The following is a 17,105-nucleotide window of genomic DNA, read 5'->3' as shown; positions in this document are numbered from 1 at the left end:
AGTTTGTTGATATAAAAATATTTAATTTGTATATTTTCACATATTTTGACAAGTTATAACTCTTTGAATCTCAGCATCTACAGTCATTAAATAATTCTGACTCCCCCATCCCCATAATTTCCCACAACTGTGAAAATTTTAAATGTTTAAAAATGGGGAAAATGCTTAAACCCATAATTTCATGCAACTGAGAAAATTTAAATCAATACAAATCTAAAACAGTGCTTAAAAAGAAACATCAATATTATGCACTGAAATTATTTAAAAAAAATGGAATCCTGCCAAGCCTAGTTATAAGCTTCTTGGAAGTTTTGTAGTTAAGTTCTGACACTGTTGCTACCACAGTTTTCCAGGTACCTCAGTTGCTACTTTACCACTGTCTTAAAGTTCAAGACTTATATTTTCAGTCAGTTTCAATAAATCGTTTAATATGTTTATTTCACATTTGTTTAATTATGTATTGTGGCTCTGTAGGTATCTTGACAGTCCCAGTTCGAGAGAAGATTTAGCTATAACAAAATGTCATTAAACTTTTATTTAAAAAAAAAAATGTGAATTTTTAATTTACTGTGGAGAAAAAAAACTTTGCTATGGAAACAGAAATGACAGCTTAAAGAATCAGTTGCACAAATTCAAGCAGGGCCTAAATTTGGAAGGACAAGAAGTATTTATAAAAAGAATTTTGAAAGCCGAGCTCAACTTAGATTTATGTTTATCAGAATGTAACTCTTAGTTTTATTTGTATGTTCAAAGTCTTCCTTTCATCAAAGTGCACTTTTTGGAAATGCCTAAATATCAAATGCAAATTGAGAAATTTAATTCTGTACCTATAAATGAGAGAGCACACCAGCAAGATGTCTTTAAACATTTTAAAAAATTCTGGCATATTTTGATATGTCTTTACAGCATGAGATTTCTTATTTTGCCACACCTGATACACTTCTACCCCGATATAACAGGTGGGCTAAGATGATTTTTAAATTACTGTATTAAATAATCCCGATTGTTGGGTTTTAAATATGTTATTACACAGGAATGTATTAGATAACACTGTTTATAAGTCATTAGTAAAATTTTTGACTGGTGGAAGGGAGGAGAAAAGGAGGGCAAGCTAGCCAATAAGATGAAATTGTGCTGATTATCCATTTTCCTCGGATGTTTACAGTCCAAGTACACCTCTACCCCGATATAACGCTGGCCTCGGGAGCCAAAAAATCTTACCGCGTTATAGGTGAAACAGCGTTATATCGAACTTGCTTTGATCCACCCGAGTGTGCAGCCCCGCCCCCTTGGAGCTCTGCTTTACCGCGTTATATCCAAATTTGTGTTCTATCCGGTCGCGTTATATCAGGGTAGAGTTGTAGTTACTAAAATCCTTATTAGCTGTTAGATAAGTGAGTATCTCTAAGGTGAAAATCTACAGATTGTGGCATTTGTTTTGTGCTGCATTGTGCTGTATAAATTTATATACTTTTCCATTTTTTTGCAGCATTGCAAAGCTTTATAGCTAACAACAAAAATGATACATGTAAGTTGGCAATGTATGATGCACAATGAAAAAAAATTAGCAAAACAGCTGCTGGCTTTTATTTAAAAAAAATAACTTGCACATGTTGTTTACAGCAGCACAAATGTCATATGTTGGGTGAACTATGACATGCAATTGCCACAAACTTACACTTAAGTACAGGGTTGGGGTTTTGGGGGGGGGTGTTGCAGTTAAGATTTAGAAACCTTAAATGTGTATTATCAGTGGAATACTTTTTGTATCAAATAATTTAGTGCCCCAGAGAACTGATATATTAATAATAGCTAGGGATAAAAGAGGAAGTAAGATCAGAGAAAATATTTCTCTTCTATGCTGGCTGTATTAGTTGATCTTTTAGAATGGTAATTTGACCAAATTACTAACACTTGCAGATTTGATCAAACAAAAGAGAAGTAAAAGCAATTGATCAAAGAAATGAATGTGCTTGCTGAAATAAAGGTAAATATCAATTAGACATAAATACAAGAGGACATTTATCATCCAGTAAGTGCCCACATTGCGTGATTTGGTATTGTTCTGTGCTTCCTTAACTGGCGCATGTGACATAGACTCTTAATTTTTATTTCTTTTTTTTAAGGATTTACATCTGTTGTTTGTGTCAACTTTGAGCGCACTCTTTTAATGAATTCGTTCGCAGCCAGTGTAAGATTCTTATTGAATGGCCTCTCACAGTCTTGATGGGATTTAATGGCATTTTTACTCAGAATTTTCTGGCAACCCATGTTTTACTGGCTTTGAGAGGTGACCCTCTCTTGGTCTTTGATGGACAACCCATTAATATTATTGTGAATTTCACAGTAACACTTATAATGTTTCCTCAATTTTCAGACCTCTGTAAACAAGCAAAATGGATACTTCTTTGTAAACTTCCCTTTCTGCCAGCAGACATTTTGATTTGACTGTTTTATACCCTTTTTCCCCCCCCTACTTGCTCCTATAGAGAGCTGCACCATAAAGTTATCTGCTTGATGGTATTTTATTTCCTCTAGGAAAAGACAGTGAATCCACTGATGATATTTTAAGCTTACACTCAAATGGAGTGTTTACATGATGGGTAGAAATTAGGCCTATTTTTTTTTTTAAAATGTCTTTTTAAAGACATTGAAGAAAGACATTCATTCTTTGACTCCAACTTGCTGCTATATGTGTCTGTAACAACTGTGTAAACAAAGGGTTACTATTGTGACTGCATAATTTCCTTGGCCACCTCCCTCTTTTTCTGAAAAGACGCTGTCTACTATTTTCCCCAATCCTGTCTTTCTCCTACCACAGTTCTAGCTTTTTCCATCTGGCTTTGAAAATACACCCTTCAGTGTGCTCCCTGCACCAGTAGAAGATGAGGACATATCCTGCTGCCACAGTCGGCATGACTTTCCTGGTTGCAGATGCGGAAGATATAGATCCTGCCAAGCAGCCACCATAATCATAGAGACTGAAGAGATCCTCTTGGTGCCTTCATGCAACTGGAATATGTGGAGTGGTGAAAGGATAATAATTGGTTTTTCTTGTGGCCAAAGAAGAAAAGATGCATCCTTACCAGAGGATGGAAGTGAAGAAAAGCCATCTTGTACACCACTAGTCCTGACAAAAAATCACAAGTGCTTCTCTGCGGGCACATATTGGGACTAAAAGAGTTTTGGCAATATTAAGTGTCAGCAGCAGTCCTTGCTGTGAACTATCCAGTCCCTTGTGGTATAAAATATATGTAATCAGTGGCATGGTCCCTGAAGGTCTGCCTTCATGAATCCAGGAAAAATAAATTGATCTGTATGTCTCATTTTCATCAACCCTGAAATCCAGCTACAGGCTATTTACATATGAGCCAACTTGGCACTCATCACCTTGCTAGATTTAAAACTATATTCATGTTTGCTGATAATAAACATAATAAAATATTCAACTTTATAGCCACCAAATCTGCTGCTTGGGGAAAAACCCCTGACTGAAACATTGATACTTGGGAAAATGCCTGTATAAACTGATGAACCTTACCTCCTGTTCTCAAATTGCAAAAGTTGGGCTGACAGACTGCAACATGGAACAAATTCCACAGCTAGGGATCTGTCTTTTAAGACTGCCCAGCTACAAGCCTTCAAGAGAAGAACCCTGGGAATTGAAGACCGAAGTACCCCCAGCTGACTTCTGCAGTTGCAACAGGCAACTTCTAAATTAAGTCCCCGCATCATATAGCACCATCAAGAAGTTCTTCAGTAGTCTTAAAGGATAGTCCAAAGTAAAGCACATTGCCATAGTCTAATCTGGAGTGATAGAGGCTTGAGAGAGATAGAAGGCGTCCGAGGAAGACATGAACTCCAGGCCACAACTTTTATCTAAGATCCTAGCAACAGTGATGGATCCAACAGGACATCAAGATTGCCATCAGTTGACAAAAGGAGGACAAAACCTCTGCCACCTACTCTCACAACCTGCCAACATCCTCTCATCTTTTCTGGATTGTGCCCCAGACAGTTTGTTCTCATCCAAGCCTCAATCTCCTGCCAGGTATTAGGAAAGCAAAAAGACTACAGAGTATATAGATCATGTAGAACAGAGTGCCATCTACATAAAGATTTCACTACAACCCTAAATACCTCAAAATCTCCTTTAGTGACCTCAAATACACATTGAACAGGAAGGGTCCCAAGAAGAAACAGTGTGACCCTGCACAAGAGAGCCCTCAAACATATATTTCTAATGTCTTTTTTCTACTGAACAGTTGCTCTGAAGAAATCCAACCTGCAATTGGAACTTAAACCCCTGTTTTGAAGAAATGTTTAGTGCTGACCTTCAGCTGATTGCATTTTTCTTTGTGTTTTCTTAGATCCTATTTTTATGGCATTGGTAAAAGTTACAAGCAAGGTGCAGTAGAACACAACAGAACAGACAGTGAATGTTTTGGAGTACTAATAGTTACAGAGAAACATTTTAAGGCGTCCAAGCCACAAATTGGCAAGGATGTGACTTAGCGAGGTTGAGAATGTTGATCAACAACAATCAGAGCCAGCTATTTTGTATGTGGAGGGGGCAGGGGTGATGAAACTGCATGGTTTTCTAAAAGGACTCTTATCTTTTCTGGCCTATGTGATTCTTGAGTCTGCTAAACTAATCTAGCGATACTAAACAAAAGTATTTATTTGGGGAGAATTCATGTGCTTTCTACAAATGAAAAAAAAAAGCACTTTAATATATACACATTTAAAAATACATCTTATCGCATCTGGTACACTCCTTTTTTCTATCCAGCTAATGATTTCAGATCTGACTTCAAAATAGTACAGAAGATGGGTAGCTTCCTTAAAAAAAATCTCTTTTGCCAGTTGTTATTACAAGACCAAAAAGTCACGTTTTTAGGATATGCATCACTGTTTAAGAGAGTGGTTAGAAAAGACAGATGTATCTGTAATATAATACAATGCATACAACCTGTGAGTAGTCTTTCCATGAAAAAAATAATCATTTTCTCCAAGTGAGTATTTTGCAACCCATCAGAATGCCTTCACATTCATGCAGCTGTAGACTCAAGCTATATTTCTAATTTCAAAACCTTAGAGGAAGGGACTTACTAGAGAAAGATGGACCTCGTCATGGGTCTGTTTAGCAGAATATTTGCTTTTATAATACAGCCAATGAAAACTTCATCCAGATAATTAGGAACACTTGAAAACAGCCCTTCTCCATGCTCTGCCTGATTCTACAATATTTGAAGTCTGACAGTTCTGTAAACTAGATATAACAAGTAAAGTGCAACTGAGGTACTTGCACTAGATTTGTGAGACTCAGAACTCATGATGTCTGTTTATTAAATGCTTGTTAAAGGTGCCAGATTGAAACTGTGAAGAGTGACATCCTGAGCCTATCCACTGAACAAGAACAGCATTGACTTCATGGTATTCCCTCAGTGCCTTGTCAATTTGCCTCAGTCCTGGAGAGGACCACTTTTATGGGTGAGAGGGTGCTGTGATTCAGTCTCTATAGTCAATCAGTGCTTGGCCTGACTGCTGAGCTTTCCAGCAGTGGTTAGTTTTGCATGTGTGTCCACTGGGAAATGAAATTAAACACATTTGTGTAGTGTGTACCTCTGTACATATGGTAGTTTTTTGAGAGGGAATGGATGATAAAATCAGTGTCTCCAAAACCCTAGTTTTAAATGCTTTGATTTAAACATATTTGTCTTCATGAGAAAAATGCCTCATTTTTAAACATTGTTTGGAAAAGAAGCAAGAAGCCTTCTAAGATTTGAGTCAGGGCAGGAGTTGTTAGGGGAGTGTCCTGTGTCTGTATTCACAGACAAAAACTTAGTTAATGCAGAGTTGAGGTTGCCTAGAGGTATTTCATCTTTCCAAAATGTCAAGTTTAGTTAAACTTAGACCTCTGAAAACCAGGAAACCTTAATTTTGCCCTTCTGGAGCTGGCAATAGCCACTGGGAATAGTTCAGTAAGGGTGATGCAAAGGTTAACAAACTACCATGGGACGTCAAAGATGAGAATGGTCTGTGGGTTCAATGATGGGTTACTGAAAGTATAGTGTTAGATGAAATCTTGTAGGTAAAGGTGAAGAATTGTAAAAGGGGATGAAGAGGTTATACAATTTAACAAGTGTGAGCTTTTCTGTTGAGTAGACTCACTGAGTGTAGTGTAGGGGTAAGTGGCTTCTGTTGAGTACACCTGACCTAAACACAAGTTTTGCCTTACAAATTAAAGGTGTTAGATTCTGTCCTACGGTGCTCATGTGCCCTATTTCTTGAATGTTCTGTAGTATCTGCAAGAACATAGTGATAGTATGTGTGTCATGAGTGTGTTGGGGCCTGCTCAAAGAGGGCAGCATTGCACAGTTGTGTAGCTTAACTCTGTATTGCCTAGTTTTCAGGAGTTAAGGAACATTTAGAGCCATAGTTCCAACCCCAGGTATGTGCCCAAAAAAAAAAAAAAGTGTGAAAGAATGAGGTAGTTTTTGTAAAGTGCTGTTTTTAGGAGAGTGTATCTTGGAAATACCTTGCTCAAATAACCCCAGATTTGTACTAATAACCCTCCTCCAGGAGGCACAGCAAATTTCAAGACATTCCAAGTAAGTGTGCAGATTTTAGAGAACTTAGACTAGTCAACCTTTAAACAGAAAGCAATACCTCAACCTTAACGTGAGCAGAGTTGCTGCTCTGCTGTAAGATATGTAAATAGCTAATGTGTCAGTAGATGGTGCTCAAGAATATTCTGAATTGTCCACAATTTTTTTTAGATGAATAAAAGTAGTTGTGTATTGCAAATGGTTTCCTTTGTGCAGCTCTTTACATCAGATTTTAACCAGAGTGGTGAGTGTGAAGGGCAGATTGAAAAGGCGGTGGAAAGTGGTATTGCAGAAATTCCACTAGGGAATACACCCATTCCTTTTTTCTGGAAATAGGTTTCTTGACTGTACTCAAGACCAGCCCAGACAGTGGGTGTTATACACTCCTGTCAGCACATGGAAACAGGAAAAATAAAAACTTCTGTTATGTAATTCCCTCTCTAAAGGGAGCTGGTTAGCTGGAAAGTGCTCAGTTCTCCTCTTGTCCTCAGCAGATAGACCCTCTTCATATTAGAATCACAGAAACATAGGGCTTGAAGGGACCTCAAGAGGTCATCTAGTCCATCCTCCTCTGCTGAGGCAGGACCCAAGTCAACCTAGATCATCCCTGACAAATGTTTGTCCAGCCTGTTCTTAAAAATCTCCAATGATGGGGATTCCATACTGGCTGATGAACCAAAGCTCTTAGCCTGAGGTGTTTCTTTGTCAGTGGCCTTGCTCTGCCTCCTTTTCTTGGCGCACACAGTGTGAAATGTGATAGTGATCAAAATCAACTGAGCCAGAAGGCTGACCACCAGTCATATGAAGTGAGCCTCTCCACTACAAACATGGGTACTCATGAGCACATCTTAACTGTGGAGAAGTTCATCTTGTGTCTTGACTCACCTAAATAACTTGTCAGAAACCCCCAGTGGAGAGGGAGTTCAGTAATCAAAAAGACCAAAAACAAATATATATATATATATAAATATATATATATAGATCTCATAACTTGGGGGCCAATCTCATGATTTTTGGGGTCTGATCTATGATTTTTGGACCCTTATTGGAAATACTGTAACTTTGGGTAATCTGCAAGTTTAGCTACCTCACTGCTCACCCCCTTTCCATATCATTAATATATTAAACAACATGGTACCTAGCATACAACAATGATGCACTGCTGTTAACCTTTTGCCACGATGATATCATTTAATCCTACTTGCTTTCTGTCTCCTAGCCAGGCTTTGATCCATGACAATATTATGCCCCTCACCCCTTGCCTGCTAAATTCCTTTAGCAGCCTGTTTTGTGGGAGCTTGTTAAAGGCTTTTTGGAAGTCCGAATAAATAGTCAACTAGTTTTCCTTCATCCAATACATTGACATGCTCAAAGAATTCTAAGAGATTAGTGAGACACAATTTCCTTTGCCTTGTGACATCAGCAAGTCACTAAGAGACAAACTTTCAAAAGTGGCCACTAGTGTTGGGTGTCACAAATTGGGAGCCCAGCTGTAGATGACTAGGGCCTGATTTTTCAGAGGTTCAAAGCACAGCCAGTTCCCATTGACTTCAGTTGGACTTCAGTTGTGTTGAGCACCTCTGAAAATCCTAGCCTTTGTGGCTAAAGCAGAGCACCCAAAATTAGAGACTGCTTTGGAAAGTGGTGGTCTTAACCTCTCTATCCCTCAGTTTCCTCACCTGTAAAATAGAGACAGCTTCTAAACTGTCTGGGAAGATGATAGCATTAAAGTTTGTAAAACACTTTAGCACCTCAGATGGAAGACTCCATAGAAGTATAACACATGATATTATATCCATATTTAATTTCTATATGCATTTCTGCAGCCAGCATAAACTTCCCTGCATCTGTCTAGTAAAACATCTCTGTAATGTCTGTGCTGATAAATTCTTGATTCAGTCCTAAGTGGAGCACAGGATCTGATCCAAGAGGTGAATATAGTTGAACAGCTCAGTAATAGCGACCATAATGTAATTAAATATAACATCCTTGAAGGGGAGTGGGGAGGGAATGCATAGAAATCTTGCCACAGTAGGGTTGAACTTCAAAAAAGGGAAATACAGAAAAATGAGGAAGCTAGTTAAAAGGAAATTAAAAGGAACAGTGAGTGAAATGTCTCAAAGCTGCATGAAAACATTTTAAAAACACCATAATAGATGCTCAAACTATATGTATACCCCAGATTTAAAAAAGGTGGGGGGGGGGGCATAAGAGGACCAAAAAATGTCACCATGGCTAACCAGCAAAATAAAAGAAGTGATTAGAGTCAAAAAGGCATCCTTTAAAAAATGGAAGTCAAATCCTACTGAGGGAAATAGGAGCATAACTCTGGCAAGTCTAGTGCAAAAGTATAATTAGGCAGGCCAAAAAAGAATTTGAAGAGCAACTAGCAAAAGACACAAAAACTAACAGCAATTTTTTTAAAGTACATCAGAACCAGGAAGACTGCTAAACAATCAGTTGGACCACTGGGTGATCAAGCTGCTAAAGGAACACTCAAGGAAAACAAGCCCATTGCAGAAAAGCTAAATGAATTCTTTGCTTTGGCCTTCGCTTCAAGGGATGTGAGGGAGATTCCCACACCTGAGCCATTCTTTTTACGTGACAACTCTCAGGAACTCTCTCAGATTGAGGTGTCAGTAGAGGAGGTCTTGGAACAGCCTAATAAAGAGTAATAAGACATCAGGACGAAATGGTATTCACCCAAGAGTTCTGAAGGAACTCAGATATGAAATAGCTTATATGCCACAGTTAATAGTTCTGCAATTGCTTAAATCAGCCTCTGTATCAGATGACTGGAGGATAGCTAATGTAATGCCGATTTTTAAAAAAAAGGATCCAGAGGTGATCCTGGCAATTACAGACCAGTAAGCCAAAATTCAGTACCAGGCAGATCGGTTGAACTAATAGTAAAGAAGAGAATTATCAGACACATAGATGAACACAATATGTTGGGGAAGAGTCAACACAGCTTTTGTAAAGGGAAATCATGCCTCACCAATCTATTATATTTTTTTGAGGATGTCAACAAGCATGTGGACCAGGGTGATCCAATTGCTATAGTATACTTGGACTTTCAGAAACCCTTGGACAAGGTCCCACACGAAAGGCTTGTAAGCAAAGTAGCCAGCCATGGGATAGGAGGGAAGGTCCTCTCATGGATCAGTAAGTGGTTAAAAGATAGGAAATAAAGGGTAGGAATAAAAGGTTAGTTCTTCGAATGATTGCTTATGTCTATTCCATATTAGGGGTGTGTGCTCGCCACATGCACCAGTGCCGGAAGATTTTCCCTCAGCAGTATCTGTAGGGGACCAGCTCTGGGGGCCCCTGGAGCGGCGCCCACATGGCACAATATAAAGGATGCCACCGGCTCCCCCCACCCTCAGTTCCTTCTTGCCGCCAGTGATGGTTCTGGAACATCTGCTGCTTTGGCTAGCGTTGTTTCGTTTTCTGTTCTTGTGAACTTTGAAAACCTGTAATATAGTTTTATATAGTTAGTAGTTTCTTAGTTACCCTTAGTAGTAGTTCTCAACTTTTCATTAGTCCCAAACGGGTCTCAGCTGGGGAACGGGGCATGCCCCGGTCCCCAGGCTTTAAGCCCTGCGATCGCTGCAAACAGCCTATGCCCGTCAGCGATCCACATACCAGCTGCCTAAGGTGCTTAGGCATAGGGCACATAAGTGACAAGTGCCATATCTGCAAGTCCTTCAAATCTAGGATGAAGAAGGAGCGGGATATCCGTCTGAAAGTGCTCCTAATGGAGTCAGCACTCCAGCACCGGAGCAGCGGTCCAACTCCGCACTGAGCACCACAGCCTCCATGCACAGTGCTCCGCCAGTTCCATCCACGAGCCGGCACCGGTCCCCCTCCACGGCTCCAGGGAAGAAGACTGGGAAGGGAAGATCTCCTACCTCCTGTAAGGGACAGGAGAGGGCTGGGGGTGAGCCACGACCCGTGCCAGGCAGCTCAACACCCCATTCAGGAAGTCAGGCCCCAGCTCAAGTCAGGTGCAGCCCATCCCATGCTTCGCCTGAGACCCTGGATAGTGGTCCAGGCCCTAGCCAGCTTCAGGTGCTGTCAATGCTCAAAGCTCTTCGAGCAGCTCAAGAGATCCTGATGCTCCTGGTGCCGCTCACACCAGCTCCCGTGGTATCCCGGTCTTGGGGAAAACCCGAGTTGGGACCTGTGTGTGTGTGTTTCCACCTTAGCGGTACCAATCCTTATTGTGAGGGACGTCCCGCCAGCATTCGCCCACCCGAAGCCGTCATGCCTCAGGACTAGAGAGGCAGGCTCAGTGGAGCCCTCTCTGGTCCCAACACCAAGAACTCCCGGGACCAATCGGACACCAGAGACTGCCGATTGCTGGGCCGTCATCACCTGTCTCCAAGAAGGGGGTCGCCCTACTCAGGACAATCCTCCCAGCAACTGGCCCATAGTATCTTCAGGTCCCATTCGACATCCTGGTACCGGTTGAGTAGAGTGAGGCATGGATTGCCGGGTATCCAACGCAGATCTGCCGAACGCCGTCAGTCCCCAAGAGCCCAACCAAGACAGTCTCAGACAGGTCAATTTTGGGACACAGAGTCCATCACTGGTTGGACAAGAGCCACCGCTCAGCCCGATCTTGATCACCCGGTACCGATCGCTCCACTGGTAGCTCTGGCTTGGAGCGAGGTTCCCTGCCCGTGGGACAAGCCCCGGTACCGGCAGTGCCATCTACATTATCAGCAACAAAACCTGTCTCATGGCCCCAAGCGCAGTGGCTGACGCCATGGTATCAATGGAACCTTTGGGGATTCACTCAACCTTCCCAGGCTGCCTGATCGGTGTCGGGCACCTCGGAGAGGCCAACAGCTGAAGACTTAGGGGGGTAAGACCCCACAGCTCCAGGAGGACTAGGGTGACCAGATGTCCTGATTTTATAGGGACAGTCCCAATTTTGGGGTCTTTTTCGTATATAGGCTCCTATTACCCCCCACCCCCTGTCCAAATTTTTCACACTTGCTGTCTGGTCACCCTAAGGAGGACCCAGGGGAGTAAGCTTCTGGACCAGCAATGGACGTGGAGGTTCCTGCGGCACTGGCATTGTCCTCATCGTTGCCAGATGAGGCTATCACGGGGCCCCCTACCCAGTTCCTCAGGATGATGACAAAGCGCACCAGGAACTTTTGAAGAGGGTCGCTTCTAACCTGGGGATTCAGGCAGAGGAACTGGAAGAGCCTTCAGACTCTCTGTTTAATGTCCTCTGTTCCTCTGCTCTTGCCAGGGTGGCTCTAACCCTTTGTGAAGGGGTTTCCAGAATCACTAATGCCCTGTGGCAGACCCCCTCTTCCCTGGCCCCTATCTGTAAAAGGGCCGGACACAAGTACTTCATGCCGACCAAAGGGCACAAGTACTTATACTCCCAGCCAGCCCCTAATTCCCTTGTGGTTGAGGCTGTTAACCACAAGGAGAGGCAAGGACAACCCGGGGCCACTCCCATAAATAAAGACTCGAGGAGGCTAGATCTCTTTGGACTAAGGTTTATTCGTCTTCCAGCCTTCAGCTGAGAGTGGCTAACCACCAACCCCTCCTTGGCCGATATGACTTTAATATGTGGTAAGCCATGGCCAAGTTCGAAGGGTCGCTCTCCGAGGCTTCCAAGAAGGAGTTCCAAGTGATCCTTGATGAAGGCACGACTGCGGCCAGGGCGGACCTCCAGGCGGCGGCGGAAGCTGATGCTGATGCTGATGCCCGCACCAGGGCTTCCGCTATCTCTGTGCAGCGAGTCTCTTGGCTGCTCCTCTCTTGGCTGTCAACTGAGGCCCAGCAGTCATTGCAGGACCTGCCCTTCGATGGTGGGGCCATATTTGCAGAGCAAACAGACAGCAAGTTGCATGGCCTCAAGGACTCCCACACCACCCTGAAAACCCTGGGTCTCTACATCCCACCCCCAGCATGTAAACGGTTCAAACCGCAGTAGCCTCAGGGCCAGCCCCATAAACGAGCCAAGGGTTACAAGCACCACCTGAGCCACCCACCTCCATCCTCAGCCCAGTCGGGCTCAACCTGTAATAAGCAAGGGGCCAAACGGTCATTTTAAGGGTGCGCCCGAGGGTGACCTACCAGACTATTCCCCGGATCCATCTTTCAGTGTTCTCTGACAGCCTTTCCCCTTTCCTCCTGGCGTGGACCGCTATAACTTCGGACCGCTGGGTCCTCAGCATAGTGGAACGGGGTTATACCCTCTAGTTCCTTTCTACCCCCCCTTCCCACCCGCCTTCCCTGTCCCTCTTCAGGGACCCCTCTCACGAGAGTCTCCTGATGCAGGAGGTAAAGGGGTTACTACAGCTGGGTGTGGTGGAAGAAGTTCCTCTCGAGTACAGGAACAAGGGGTTCTATTCCTGGTACTTTTTAATCCCAAAGGCCAAGGGTGATTTACAGCCCATCCTGGACTTGCGAGACCTCAACAAGTACCTACAGCTGCTAAAGTTCCGCATGGTCTCTCTGGCTTCTGTTATCCCCTCCCTGGATCCGGGAGACTGGTATGCTGCCCTCGACTTGAAGGATGCATATATCCACATAGCAATCTTTCGTGGACACAGATGCTTCCTCCGGTTTACGGTGGGGTCCCACCACTACCAGTTTACAGTCCTCTTGTTCAGCTTGGTGACAGCACCGAGAGTATTTACCAAGTGCATGTCGGTGGTGGTGGTGGCTTATCTCAGGCGCTGGGGTATCCAGATCTATCCGTACCTCGATGACTGGCTCATCAAGGGTGGTTCCAGATCTCAAATCTGAAGGGATGTTGCGGTACTTCAACCCACGTGCCACTCTCTGGGCCTACTGGTGAACGACAAAAAATCGACGTTAGTGCCAGTGCAGACGATGGAGTTCATCGGCGCAGTCCTCGACTCTACCTGCGCCAGAGCGTTCCTGCCGCTGGAAAGGTTCCACACGATGGCAAGCCTCATTGTGGAAGTCTCCGCGTTCCCTCTGATTACAGCCAGGGTCTGACTGCGCCTTCTGGGCCACATGGCAGCGTGCACTTATGTGGTCCACCATGCCAGGCTTCAGATGCGGCCCCTGCAACGATGGCTGGCGACGGTCTATTCCCAGTCCTGAGACCCCCTGGAGAAGATCGTTACCATTCCTTTGGCAATATTTACCTCACTGAGATGGTGGACCGACCACAGGACAGTCCTAGAAGGGGTTCCGTTCGACAGCCCTCCTCACTCCATCGAGTTGGTGTTGGACGCCTCGGACCTCGGCTGGGGCGCACATCTCAGCAACCTCCAGACACCAGGGATGTGGTCCCCAGAGGAGGCGTGGTTACACATAAACATCAAAGAGTTCCAAACAGTCCGGCTGGCATGTGGAGTCTTCTTGCCCCACCTATCGGGCAGGGTGGTACGAGTCCTGATGGACAACATGGCCTCGATGTTCTACATCGACAGGCAAGGGGGAGCGAGCTCCATCTGTGGGACTTCTGCATCAACCACAAAATCCACCAGGAAGCTTGTCACCTTCCCGGCATCAGCAATACGTAACAGACCAGCTCAGCAGTGACTTCTCCTCTCACCATGAGTGGTTGCTCCATACAGTGGTAGCCTGCATGATCCTCCAAAGGTGGGGAACTCCCCAAGTGGACCTGTTTGCTACCAGTCAGAACAGGAAATGCCTCCGGTTTTGTTCTCAACATGGTCTGAGCAAGGACTCCTGCCTGATGCCTTCCTTCTGTGGTGATCAGGGAGCCTGATGTACGCGTTCCCTCCGATTGCACTCAGTAGCAGGGCCCTGGCAAAGATCAAGAGAGACCAGGCGTGGGCTATCATGATCACCCGTGCGTGGCCTTGCCAGCATTGGTTCGGCACGCTCATGAGCCTGTCAGTGGCCCCTCCCTGGCCCCTGCCCAACCGACCGGACCTGCTGTTGCAGGACCATGGTCGGCTCTTACACCCCAACCTCGGGTCCCTCCATCTCTCGGCATGGATGCTGCATGGCTGAACCCAGAGGAGTGGACCTGTTCGGAAGGAGTCCAACAGGTCCTCCTGGAAAGTAGGAAGCCCTCAACTTGACTGACTTACCTGGCCAAGTGGACGAGGTTTTCCCGCTTGGCGTCCGAATGGGGCATCTCTCCCTCCGTATAGGCTGTCCTGAACTACCTGCTCCATTTGAGGAACCAGGGCCTGGCACATACTTCCATTAGAGTGCATCTCCGCTTTTCACCCGCCAATCCAAGGACAGACGGTGTTGTCCCATGACACGATGGTCAGATTCTTGAGAGGGCTGGGGAAACTCTTCCCACATGTGTGGGTTCCCATTCTGCAGTGGGATCTTAACTTGGTCCTCTCTAAGCTCACTGGCCCGCCCTTTGAACCGCTGGGGTCCTGCTCCCTTTCCTATCTGTCATGGAAGGTCACATTCCTGGTGGTGGTGATGTCGGCGAGACGGGTCTCAGAAATTGACCTCAGACCCCGCCATACATGGTATCCTACAAAGATAAGGTTCAGTTGCGGCCCCACCCGGCCTTCCTGCCAAAGGTGGTCTCCACCTTCCATATGAGCCAGGACATCTTCCTCCCGGTGTTCTGTCCCAAACCGCAGAAGACCAGTGAAGAGAGGCTTCTTCACGCCCTGGACATCCAGAGGGCCTTGGCTTTTTACTTAGAACATACCAAGCCTTTCCATAAATCGACTCAACTCTTCATCACTACAGCGGATAGGATGAAGGGTCACCTGGTGTCCTCGCAGAGGATTTCCAATTGGATCACCTCATGCATAAGGACCTGTTACGACCTGGCGGGGATTCCGCCGCCGCCGATTGTCAGAGCCCTCTCAACGAGAGCTCAGGCATCTTCGACAGCCTTCCTGGTGCACATCCCTATCCAGGATATCTGTAGAGCTGCAACGTGGTCCTCAGTCCACACGTTTACCGCTCATTATGCCATCACTCAGCAGGCCAGGGATGACGCTGGGTTTGGCAGAGCTGTGTTGCAATCTACACGTCCGTGAACTCCTACCCACCTCCAGGGGTACTGCTTTGGAGTCACCTAAAATGGAATGGACATGAGCAAGCACTCGAAGAAAAGACAGTTCCTTTTTCGTAACTGGTGTTCTTCGAGATGTGTTGCTCATGTCCATTCCATGACCTGCTCTCCTTCCCCACTGTCCGAGTTTCCGGCAAGAAGGAACTGAGGGTGGGGGGAGCCAGCAGGGCCCCTTATACCATGCCATGCATGCGCCACTCCAGAGGGTGCCAGAGCCGGTTCCCTACGGATACTGCTGAGGGGAAAACTTCTGGCACTGGTGCATGTGGCAAGTGCACACATCTAATATGGAATGAACATGAGCAACACATGTCAAAGAACACCAGTTACGGAAAAGGTAATTGTCTTTTTTTAGTGGAGAGAGGTAAGTGAACAGCATAGGTCCCAATACAGATCCTTGGGGATGCTAACGTATTCATAAATGATCTGGAAAAGGGGGTAAAGAGTGAGGTGGCAAAGTTTTGTAGATGATACTAAATTACTCAAGATAGTTAAGTCCAAAGCTAATTTAAAGAATTACAAAGGGTTCTCACAAAATGGCAGATGAAATTCAGTGTTGATAAATGCAAAGTAATGCATATTGGAAAAAATTATCACTTCTATATAGGCAAAATGATGGGTTCTAAATTAGCTGTTACCACTCAAGAAAGAGATCTTGGAGTTGTGGATAGTTCTCTGAAAACATCTGCTTGTGTGCAGCAGCAGGCAAAAAAGCTAACAATGTTAGGAACCATTAGGAAAGGGACAGATAATAAGACAGAAAATATCACAATGCCACTATATACATCCATGGTACACCCACACCTTGAATACTGTGTGCAGTTCTGGTCATCCAAGCTCTAAAAAGATGTATTAGAATTGGAAAAGTGCAGAGAAGGGAACAAAAATTATTAGGGGTATGGAACAGCTTCCATATAAGGAGAGATTAAAAAGACTGGGACTCTTCAGTTTAGAAAAAAGATGACTGGGTACATAATAGAGGTCTATAAAATCATGAATTGTATGGAGAAAGTGAATAGGGAAGTGTTATTTACTTCTTCACGTAACACAAGAATCAAGTGTTGCCCAATGAAATTAACAGGCAACAAGTTTAAAACAAACAAAAGGAGGTACTTCACACAACACACAGTCAATATGTGGAATTCATTGCCAGGGGATGTGAAGGCCAAAAGAATAACTGGGTTCAAGAAAGAATTAGAATTCATGGAGGATAAATCCATCAATGGCTGTTTGCCAAGATGGTCAGGGATGTAAACCCATGCTCTGGGTGTGGCTAAACCTTTGACTGCCAGAAACTGGGACTGGATGACAGAGGACTGGTCACTCGATATTGCCCTATTCGCTTCATTCCGTCTGAATCATCTGGCACTGGCCACTGTCAGAAGACAGGACACTGGGCTAGATGGATCATTGATCTGACCCAGTATGACCATTCTTACATTCTTATACAGGTGAGTCTCATCTTA

Source organism: Terrapene carolina, unplaced genomic scaffold (genome assembly GCF_002925995.2).
Source record: "Terrapene carolina triunguis isolate 2854851 unplaced genomic scaffold, T_m_triunguis-2.0 Scaffold96, whole genome shotgun sequence".
In the NCBI taxonomy this organism is placed as follows: Eukaryota; Metazoa; Chordata; order Testudines; family Emydidae; genus Terrapene; species Terrapene triunguis.
This window is presented reverse-complemented; position numbering follows the sequence as displayed.